The sequence below is a fragment of the Tachyglossus aculeatus genome, chromosome X2 (assembly GCF_015852505.1).
Source record: "Tachyglossus aculeatus isolate mTacAcu1 chromosome X2, mTacAcu1.pri, whole genome shotgun sequence".
NCBI classification, from domain to species: domain Eukaryota; kingdom Metazoa; phylum Chordata; class Mammalia; order Monotremata; family Tachyglossidae; genus Tachyglossus; species Tachyglossus aculeatus.
This window is the reverse complement of record NC_052100.1, coordinates 29,205,321-29,216,136: the sequence shown is the minus strand read 5'-3', so window position 1 is coordinate 29,216,136 and position 10,816 is coordinate 29,205,321.

Here is a 10,816-nt window from a genome sequence, read left to right as displayed (position 1 = left end):
GAATCACTCTGTTTTATTAACTTAATCGTCTCAAGATTCTACCTTGGGGACTCAGTTCAGGGTGTATAATTAATTTACCCTCCGATCTGATATTTATCTGGGACCACGTAAACCGTCGTTAAATGGAATATCTCACGGGCTAATACGATTCTGAAGTGCTAGAACAATACCCAAGAAGATCTTCATTCTCATCTGAGGCAGTGAAAATGACTTCTGGGAAGCCATTTGGGATGGAAATGAGCTGCTTCCAAAAGCCTTCCAGCCCACACGTCCATTAGACCTCAGCAATCAGAGAAACTTCAAAAAATTTAGTGCCACTTATGGAAAGCAAATGACTGTTCACTGATCCTCCCAAGAGTTTAAGGACTTCCCAGGCCCCCTGGAGTTGGAAAGCCCATCAGGAGAAATTCCTAGGTGGGAAGAGAAGGCTCAGGCAAAGAAATATCTCAAAGCATCCACTTGGACCTCATTTTAAGCTTGGTGGGGAAACGTAAGCGATTCATCCGTCGAATGATGGCATACACTGAACGCCTACTGTTTTCAGAGCACGCTTCAAGCGCTTAGTACAGTGCTCTGCACACAGTAAGCGCTCAATAAATACGATTGATTGATTCTGCCTGTTAGGGAGAGGAAGTTAGGATTCTTGACTTGAGTGGGAGAAGACAGACAGTTACAAAGTATTTACAAATAGAGGAAGTAAGGAGAAAACCAAGCATGTAACAACGGGTTCTAATCCCGGCTCTGCCACTTGTCTGCTGTGTGACCTTGGGCAAATCACTTAACGTCCCTGGGCCTCAGTTACCTCATCTGTAAAAATGGGGATTAAAAAATGTAGGACAATCTGATTACCCTGTATCTACCCCAGCACTTAGAACAGTGTTTGGCACATAGTAAGCGCTTAACAAATACCATTATTATTATTATTATGAGTGTGGCTTAGCCTAGTGGAAAGAGCTTGGGCTTGGGAGTCACAGGACCTGGGTTTTAATCCTGGCTCCACCACTTTATTATTTTTTTTTCCTATATGTTATTTAAGTGCTTAAGATGTCTCAGCCATTGTACTTAGAGTTGGGGTTGATACAAGCTAATCAGGTTGGACACAGTCCCTGTCCCACATGGGGCTCACAGTCTTCATCCCCACTTTAAGGAGGAGGTATACGAGGCCTAAAGAAGTGAAATGACTTGCCCAGGGTCACACAGCAAGCAACTGGGGAAAGTGGAATTAGAACACTGCTCCTTCTGGAATCCCAGACTTCTCACTTGGGCAAGTCACTTCATTTTCTGGGCCTCAGTTGTGAAATAGAGATTCATTGCCCCTCTCCCTCCTGCTTAAATCTTGAATATCACCTGGGGCAGGTACTTTGTCCCACTGAATGATCGTATATGGACCCAAACAATTAATATTTCGGTAATAATTGCTTAACAAATAGCACAATTATTATTATGTCTGAGCACGGAAAGGAAAGCACAAATGAAAACAGAACTCACTGGGCTTTCCACAGGTAGAATTGTCAACATTTTCAGGCCCTATCCCTATTCGTTCCTTCAGGTAACTCTGAAACTCACCCATTTTCATTGATTCAGCTCACTGTCTTCTTGCTCCTTATTGATTTAGGAATGCATGCAATTCTTTTCAGGAATAGTTCATACTAACATTCCCCCTCAGTCACAACTTATCAAAAAGCCCATCAGTAACCCAAAACTCAGTTTTAATAGTTTCTTAGCTGATTCAAAATCATGGGCACCAATTTGCTACCAGACATTTGGCAAGCGTTTTTATATGAGATAAGCTGCAGTTTAAATCCCCATGTCAATTACTCTATTTATTTTACTTGTACATATTCACTATTCTATTTATTTTGTTAATGATGTGCATCCAGCTTTATTTCTATTTATTCTGATGACTTGACACCTGTCCACATGTTTTGTTTTGTTGTTTGTCTCCCCATTCTAGACTGTGAGCCTGTTGTTGGGTAGGGACCGTCCCTATATGTCACCAACTTGTACTTCCCTCTATATGTCACCAACTTGTACTTCCCAAGTGCTTAGTACAGTGCTCTGCACACAGTAAGTGCTCAATAAATATGATTAAATGAATGAATGAACCCATGATGACCTCTGCTGCTGATGTCTGAAGTGTCAGAGAGTCTCACTAACAGGAAATACTTGGGCCATAGTGGAAAGTGAAATTCGGTATTCCCTCTATCAAATCTCACCTTTTTCTGAATTCATTTATAAATATTGCCATTTGGGACAACGACGACAAAAAATCACTTCTCTAGAAAAGGCTTAGACATTTAGTATTGACCAAATGGTAAAATCACGATAATCCTGGAAAAATAATCCTGCTAGATTCTGTTTAGTGTTTAGTACAAGTAGAGTGTTTTGTGCTCAATCTATGTCCTATTGATTGATTGAAGAGGGCAGAGAGGGGGTTGGGGGAAAGGAAGAAAGAGCAGAGGGAGACGGAAGGAGAGAGGAGTAAAGGGGATAAAAGGCGAAAGGGGAGGGAAGAAGTAGGAACAAGGGAAGGAAGAATTGAAGGCAGGGTGGAAGACTCTCAGTATATATCAATCTTTCCAAGTCTGTCTCCTCCATTAGTGTGTCAACCCTTCGAGTGCCGGGTATTCCTACACTCCCTAGTCGTCGCCATAACTGTGGGAGGGCTAGAAGGCTTATAAGAAACAAAAAGGGGCAAGCGCTTAGTACAGTGTTCTGTACACAGTAAGCGCTCAATAAATACGATGGATGGATTGAAAGATCTCACCTTTTTCCTCTCCAGAGTGACCTGGGCACGCTTTGTTTGGGGAATGCAACCGAGATGGAGAATTTGTTTGCCTCAGACCTTCGAAGAGCTAACAACAGATCTAGCCAACTTCATCAGGGAGCGAGCTTCCAGTCGGACACCACTTAAAAAAGCATCACCATCAACAACCCGTTAGAACCCAGATGTACTGGATTTCCAGATAGAGCTTGGGACAGAATCACTTCCCATGAGGTACATGGTATGCTTTAGTTTTAATACAGGAAGCAGTTTGGCCTAGTGGATAGAACCCAGGCCTGAGAGTCAGAAGGACCTAGGTTCTACTCCCGGCTCCACCCCCTTGTCTACAGGGTGACTTTGGGCATGTCACTTCACTACTCTGGGCCTCAGTGACCTCACCTGTAAAATGGGGATGAAGACTGTGAGCCCCGCGTGGGACAACCTGATCACCTTGTAACCTCCCCAGAGCTTAGAACAGTGCTTTGCACATAGTAAGTGCTTAACAAATGTCATCATTAATTAATTAGCTTGTAACTACCCCAGTGCCTAATACAGTGCTTGGCATATAGTGAGCGCTTAACGAATACACAGGAAAAAAAAAGGGCATGGCCACCTTGGACGCATGTGGTTGTCCCTCTGACCACAGGGAGTGATCACTCCTGATCAATCAATCAATAATAATAATAGTGGTATTTGTTGAGCGCTCACTATGTGCCAGGCACATATTAGGCACTGAGGGCAATATAAGCAATCAATCACATGGGGCTCACGTTTTAAGTAGGCGGGAGAGCAGGTATTGAATCTGCATTTTGCAGATGAGGGAACTGAGGCCCAGAGAATTTAAGAGACTCGTCCCAGGTCACATAGCAGTTGAGCGATGGAGCTGGGATTAGAACTCAGGTCTTGGGACTCTGAGACCCGTGCTCTTTCAAATAGGCCAAGATGCTTTCCTTAGGCCATCTTTGCAAAAGCACCTAAAGAACCTCCACCCTCCCAGTAGAAAAGACCGTGAGTGAACAGCCGGTGTGTTCTAATATGCCTCCAGTTATCATGTTAAAATCTGATCGTGTTAGCAATTTTTCCATGGATTAGTGTTCGTTTTCAATAATGCAGAGTGAAAGTCTCTAATGACTACAAATTCTATCCCTTTAGCATGCGGGAAGAATGAAATGGAAAAAAAAAAATCTTGCTAATGCTGTTCACGGCGCTGTTGAAGCAAATTAGCAGAAACTCCTTGTGGCTATGGGGGTCTCTGAGTCAGCTTCGTATCCTCTTCTCTGGGAAAAACATGAAGGGAAAATAGAGCTGAGAAGATCTTGGGAGCCTCAGCTATTGCTTTGGTGAGTGCGAATAGAGCGAGCTAAGTCAGGGGAGGGCATTGTGACCCAGTGGATAGGGCACGGGCCGAGCTGGGTTCTAATCCCAGCTCAGCCACCTGCATGCTGTGTGACATTGGGCAAGTCACTTCACTTCTCTGGGCCTCAGTGATCTCATCTAGAAAACAGGGATTAAGACTGTGTGCTTAGTCTGCCGCCATTTCCCACTGGCATCCAGCGTTGTCTGGTGCTGTGCTTCTTTTTTCTTTTTTGGTCTGTAAGATCCTCAAGGGCAGGGTTCACGTGTGCCAATTCTATCGTATGCTCCTGAATGCTCAGAACAGTGCTCCACATGCAGTAAGTGCTCAATCAATAATGATAATGTATCCAGTACTTTTCTTGCCTTCCATCTGGGATGGGGATGGTTGAAAAACATAGCCCCATCTCCTTCTGCACATTCACTGTGCTGCCCGGATCATTTTCCTCATAAACTTTCAGGCTATGTTTCCCCACTCCTCAAGAAACTCCAGTGGTTGCCCACCCACCTCTTCATCAAACAAAAACTCCTCATCATTGGCTTTTTCAGCCAATGGAAACAGCTAAATGAAAACTTAGAACAGTGTTTGGCACATAATAAGTGCTTAACAAATACCATCATTATTATTTAGAGCACTCCATCACCTCTTCCTCTCCTACCTCATCTCGCTACTCCTAACACAACCCAGCCCTCACACTTTACTCTTCTAAAGCCAGCCTTCTCACTGTACCTCGATCTTGGCTATCTCACCGCTGATCTCTTGCCAACATCCTGCCTCTGGCCTAGAAGGCCCTACTTCCTCGTATCTGACAGACAATTACTTTCCCCTCCTTCAAAGCAGGCACATCTCCTCTAAGAGGCCTTCCCTGACTAAGCCCTCCTTTCCTCTTCTCCCTCTCCTTTCTGTGTCGCCCTGACTTGCTCCTTCATTTATTCCCCATCCCAGGCCCACAGCACTTATGTACATATTGGTAATTTATTTGTAATAATATCTGTCTCCCCCTCTAGACTGTAAGCTCGTTCTGGCCAGGGGATACGTCTGTTTATTGTTATATTTACTCTCTCCTAAGCACTTAGTACAGTGCTCTGAACACAGAAAGCACTCAGTAAATATTACTGATCGACTGACTGACGAATTTGAAAGCATTCAGCTTCCTTGGGCAGTCATTTATCCAGATTCTCAACTGGCTCCCCTAGCCCACCTAGGTATGGTTATAGGACCACAGTTGGCCATTTTGGTTGTCAAACCAGGGTTAACCAATTATCCCTTGGCTTCCTGGGTAATTAAGTCACCTGTATCGTCTATCAAAGAGAGACAGCAATTTTCTCTATCATCTTCATCTGTCTGGTGTCTTAAAGGAATACTTTCCCACTATGAATTCATCTGACTGGAAACTGAACCATCTGCCACATTCTAATTCCAACGTAGGAAAGAATCTAGAGGTCACTATGATCCCCTGCTCTCCAGTAAAAACAGTGGTGATGGGGTAACATCAAGGTTTCATCATCTTACCTTTCTCCTAGTTTCCACAATGATTTCTGCCACTAGGAATGTGAGGAATACCAGTTGGGCTGTGTCTTTCACCAGGCTTCTCTTGAGGATTCAGTCAATCATATTTACTGAGGGCTTACTACATGCGGAACACAGAACACCAAGAGTCAGTCCTTTCCTGATTAAGCCATCCTTTCTGCTTCTCCCATTCCCTTCTGCATCACCCTGACTTGCTCCCTTTATTCATTCCCCCCTCCCAGCCCAACAGAACTTATGAAAATATCTGTAATTTATTTAGTTATATTAACGCCTTTCTCCCCTTACAGACTGTAAGTTCTTTGTAGTCAGTGTGTCTGTTTATTGTTATATTGTACTCTCCCAGGAGTTTAGTACGTTGCTCTGCACAAAGTGCTCAGTAAATACATTTGGCTGACCAGCTGACCACTAAGCTCTGAAGCCGGGTCTGAATGTTCATAGTAGGAGCCAAGATGGGCAACTGTCAAACGCAGAACTCCAATGGGCTTTGAGGAGATCGTAGCCAATTTTGCTCCTGCCACAGGGACTGTTCACCCTGACACGTCCAATTCACCATTATTTTTAATTAGTCGGGGAGGAGTGACACCTTCACAGCGACACATCACGTACCTGTGTCCCCACCTGGATGATGGGCAGGAAGTTCTGACGAGGAGGGCTTTCGCATCATTCTCGGACTCAACCTCCAGGCTTGGAAGGGGACGGAAACAAGTCTAAATGTGAGAAAGTCAGGGAGAGGGAGATCCCTCTCTGACAGCGGAGGTAATTAGCAGGGCCTTTTTTTCGACCCCTGAACTCGATCGAATGGAGCCGCCTTTTACAGTTCCATCTTCAAGAGCGAGTGACTGATGTCCGCTCTTGTGAATCCACCAACCCCCTGTGATTAAATGTTTATCACAGTGAGAAGCCAGGGATGGGAAGAAGGGCAGGTCAGAGGCTGGGGTCACTCTTCCTTCTCAAGGATCGGCATACCCTGACAACTTGTTCGATCAATTGGTGATATTTACAGAGCTCCTATTTTGTGCAGAGCACTGTGCTAAGTCCTTGGTATCATACAGTACAGCTGCTCGACACAGGGCCTTCAAGGATCTTACTGTATCTTCTGCCCACCCACTAGGAGGAATTCAGGATGGAATCCATAATGACAATAGTAATAAGTGTGGATTTTGTGAAGTGCTTACATTGTACCAAGCACTGGGGTAGATAAAAGATCATCAGGACCTATATGAGGGTCACAGTCTTAGGAGGAAGGAGAGCAGGGATTAAATCCCCATTTTGCAGATAAGGGAACTGAGGCACAGAGAAGTTAGGTGACTTGCCTAAGGTCACACAGCAGGTAAGTGATGGAGCCAGAATTAGAACCCAGGTCTTTGAACTCCCAGGCACATTTGCTCGCCATTTGACCTTGGGTAAGTCCTTTAACTGCTCCGTGCCGCGGTTTCTGCCTCTGCAAAATGGGGATAAATTACCTGTTCTCCTATCATTTTGCACCGTGCACTCTGTGACTGTGGGACATGGACTATTTTGGGCTTGATTATCTCATCCCTCCTTCAGAGCATCTCATGGTGCTTGGCACCTCATCCACGCTTAGCCAAAATTACCTCCAGGGCCGGCACCAGGAGGAGAGATCCGAATCAAGTTCGCCCTCTTTCAAGCGTCCAGTCCACAGGAAGCCAGCTGCTCATAGGAAATTTCAGACTCGGTTGACTCGGATCGGAGCCAAATGTTGCCCTAAGATGAGAGATACGTTTACAGCAACTTAGGATGTTTTTGAAATGACCCCGACCATGAACCGAAGCTGTGGCAATTATAAAAGGGTAAATTCAGGACATGGTATAGCTGCTGCCAGGATATTTCAGCATTTCTAGCAGAATAACTTACTGTCCCAATTTCTGGAATGAATCATTCCTGGCCAAAATCCTGCCTGCCAGCAATCCGACATTTCGATATATCCACCAGGATTGGATGTTCGATCCCAAACCCAATAGCTTCCAGGTTTCTGCATCCTTGGATGTGGGAAGGGTGCTATCTGGGAATCCCTGGTTGACCTTTGGGAAGAGCCCCTTCTTCTTCGAAACCTTGTTCTGCTTTTTTTTTTTTTTTAATGGCATTAGTTAAGTGCTTACTGTGTGCCAGGCACTGTTCTAAGCGCTGGGGTAGACACAAAAGTAATCAGCTTGGACACAGTCTGTGTCCCACGTGGGGCTCACCATCTTATCCCCATTTTACAGATGAGGTACCTGAGGCACGGAGAAGTGATTTGCCCAAGTTCACCCAGCAGACAAGTGGTGGAGTTGGGATTAGAACAGATGTCCTCTTAATCTTAGGACCAGGCTCTTTCCACAAGGCTGTGCTGCTTCTCTGTCTCTATTATGGTGTCTGCCCTCTGGGAGTTTACCATCTAAGGCTTGAATTCCAAGGACAGCATGGCCCAGTGGGTACAGCATGGAGTCAGAAGGAACCGGGCTAATCCCTAATCCTGAGAATTGTTTTCAAGAAGGGTGATCAAACATCCAAGTATCCTGATCCAGAGTCCTGGACTGGATGGGCAAGGGTAGGGGGGTGGGGGTGGCCCAATAAAGAATCAGTCAATCAAGTCACAACTTCTGTGCCAGAATTCATTCATCATTCAATCGTATTTATTGAACACTTACTGTGTCAGAGCACTGTACTAAGTGCTTGGGAAGTACAAGTTGGCAACATCTAGAGACGGTCCCTACCCAACAGTGGGCTCATAGTCTAGAAGGGGGAGACAGAGAACAAAACATATTAACAAAATAAAATAAATAGAATAAATATGTACAAATAAAATAAATAGAGTAATAAATACATACAAACATATATACATATATACAGAATGGCTAGTCTCCTTATTATTAGTAGTAGCAGTATTGGAAGCAGGTTCCGTACCCCAGGCCCTGAAATGGTTAAATCAGGACCGCTCAATCCTGTGGGACAGATTCATTAGATGGCAGGTTTATCAGCCAAGAAGTCAATGAGTAAACGAGGTGGTGGGGAGTTGAATTACCCTGTTCAATGAACCCCAGGCCCGAACAGAGGAGGCATTGTAAGCCTCTCAATGGCTCTTTGTCCACTGGCCCAGGGCATGTGATTTTTGGAACAGCAGAGGAGGCTGAAGTTGAAGATGTCCTTCAGAGAGAATGGGCAATGTAAAGAAAAACCTCATTTCACATTGATCGGAGATGGGGCCGGGGGTTTGCAGTCCATGGAGTCAGGGAGCAGTTCGGCCCATCCTCACTGAGAAGCAGCAGGCCTAGCGGATAGAATACAGGCCTAGAAGTCAAAAGGACCTAGGTTCTAATCCCGGCTCCACCACTTGTCTCCTGTGTGACCTTGGGCAAGCTACTCACCTTCTCCGGGCCTCAGTTACCTCATCTGTAAAATGGGGATGGAGATTGGGAGCCCCATGTGGGACAGGGACTGCGTCCCGCCCGATTAACTTGTATCTACCCCAGGGTCTTAGAACAGTGCTTGGTACATAGTAAGCACTTAACAAGTACCATAATTATTATTATTGTCTAGAAAGAGGGTGGCCGGGACCAGACCTGACATTTTTCACCAATTCAGGCCGGGCTCTGGGTGGATGGTGCTGGAATTTGTTACTGGGGAAGACTCCGGCCGAGCTACGTCAAGATGAGCCTGACTGCCAGATGAGACTCTCGAAACCATTCAGCTGAAGAGTAGATGACCCTCTCTCTAAACACGCTTTCCCTTTTTTTTTAAAATGGTATTTTTTTTTAGTATTTGTTTTTATGATATTCGTTTCCTGCATTAGCCTGCTGAATCGCTCCATTTGATCTTAATAAAACTGGTAAGAAAATTAAGGGACCATCACCAGATCCTGGGATCTAGCCATTGGTATTTTTTTGCAAAAATTGTAAGCTCCTTGAGGGCAGGGAATGGGGGCTTTGTCTTTGGTGGGCTGGACTGTGCCAGGGGAAAGAACTAGGGTCCGGGAGACAGGAGATCTCAGGTCTAATCCTGGCACTGCCACTTCACTGTTGGGCCTTAACTTCTCTGTGCCTCACTGGTAAAAATGGGAATAGGATACCTGTTCTCCCTCCCGCTTAGACTATGAGCCCCACGTGGGACAGGGATGCATCCAAACGAATTCTCTTCTAACCATCTCAGTGCTTAATACCGTGTCGTACGTAGCAAGCGCTTAAAAAATTGCACAAATACTGTTATTATTATCATTACTCAAGCAATTAGTACAGCCCTTTGCATTTAGTAGGCACTCCGTAAATACTATCAGTTGCCCAGTTTCTCAGACTCTCCCCAAATCTGGAAGCTGATGTGAATTTTAGACCATTTTAGGTACCCAGAACCTAATCTGACACTTAGAACAGTGCTTTGCACATAGTAAGCGCTTAACAAATGCCATTTAAAAAAATCTGACATTGTGGACAGAGAGCCTCCTGTTTGGCAAATTCACCAAACTCCGATCAATTTCAAGGTGGCTTGTCAAAGCAGTTATTCCCTTTCTCGAGTTTTATCGTGAAAGCGGTAGATTATCACAATGCAAACCTACCGCGTCTCCCCTGGCCACGGAGGTGATCTAAGATCACCACATTACTTTGTTTCCTCACAATAGAAACACAATAGAGAGGCAGCATGGCCTAGTGAATACAGCACGAGCCCGAGAGTCAGAAGGATCCGAGTTCTAATCCCACCTCTGCCACCTGTCTGCTGTGTGACCTTGAGTGAGTCACTTAGCTTTTCTGTGCCTCATCTGTGAAAAGGGGAGGAAGAATGTGAGCCCCATGAGGGGCCGTGTCCAACCAGGTTAGCTTGGATCTACCCCAGGGCCTAGTAGGGTGCTTAACAAATAGTAAGCGCTTAACAAATACCACAGTTAATATTACAACGGTGGCCTTAGGTTGAGCTGCTGTGAAAAAGTGATGACCATGGTGGGCTTTGCTTCCAAGCATCAGTGCCCCAGGGGCTGCCATCCATCATTCCCGACATGTACGTGGGGAGGGGCGGACGGGAGGGGGGATCAATGGTAATCTATCTCCGACCCATTGGATAATTGATTTTGTAAATTTTGTGCAATTGATCGTTTTTAATTTTGTGAAGCGGTCTGGCTTAATACCTCGGTTCTCAGGAGTGTTTCCTTAATAAGGTTTCTCTTTATTGTTTTCATAAATATG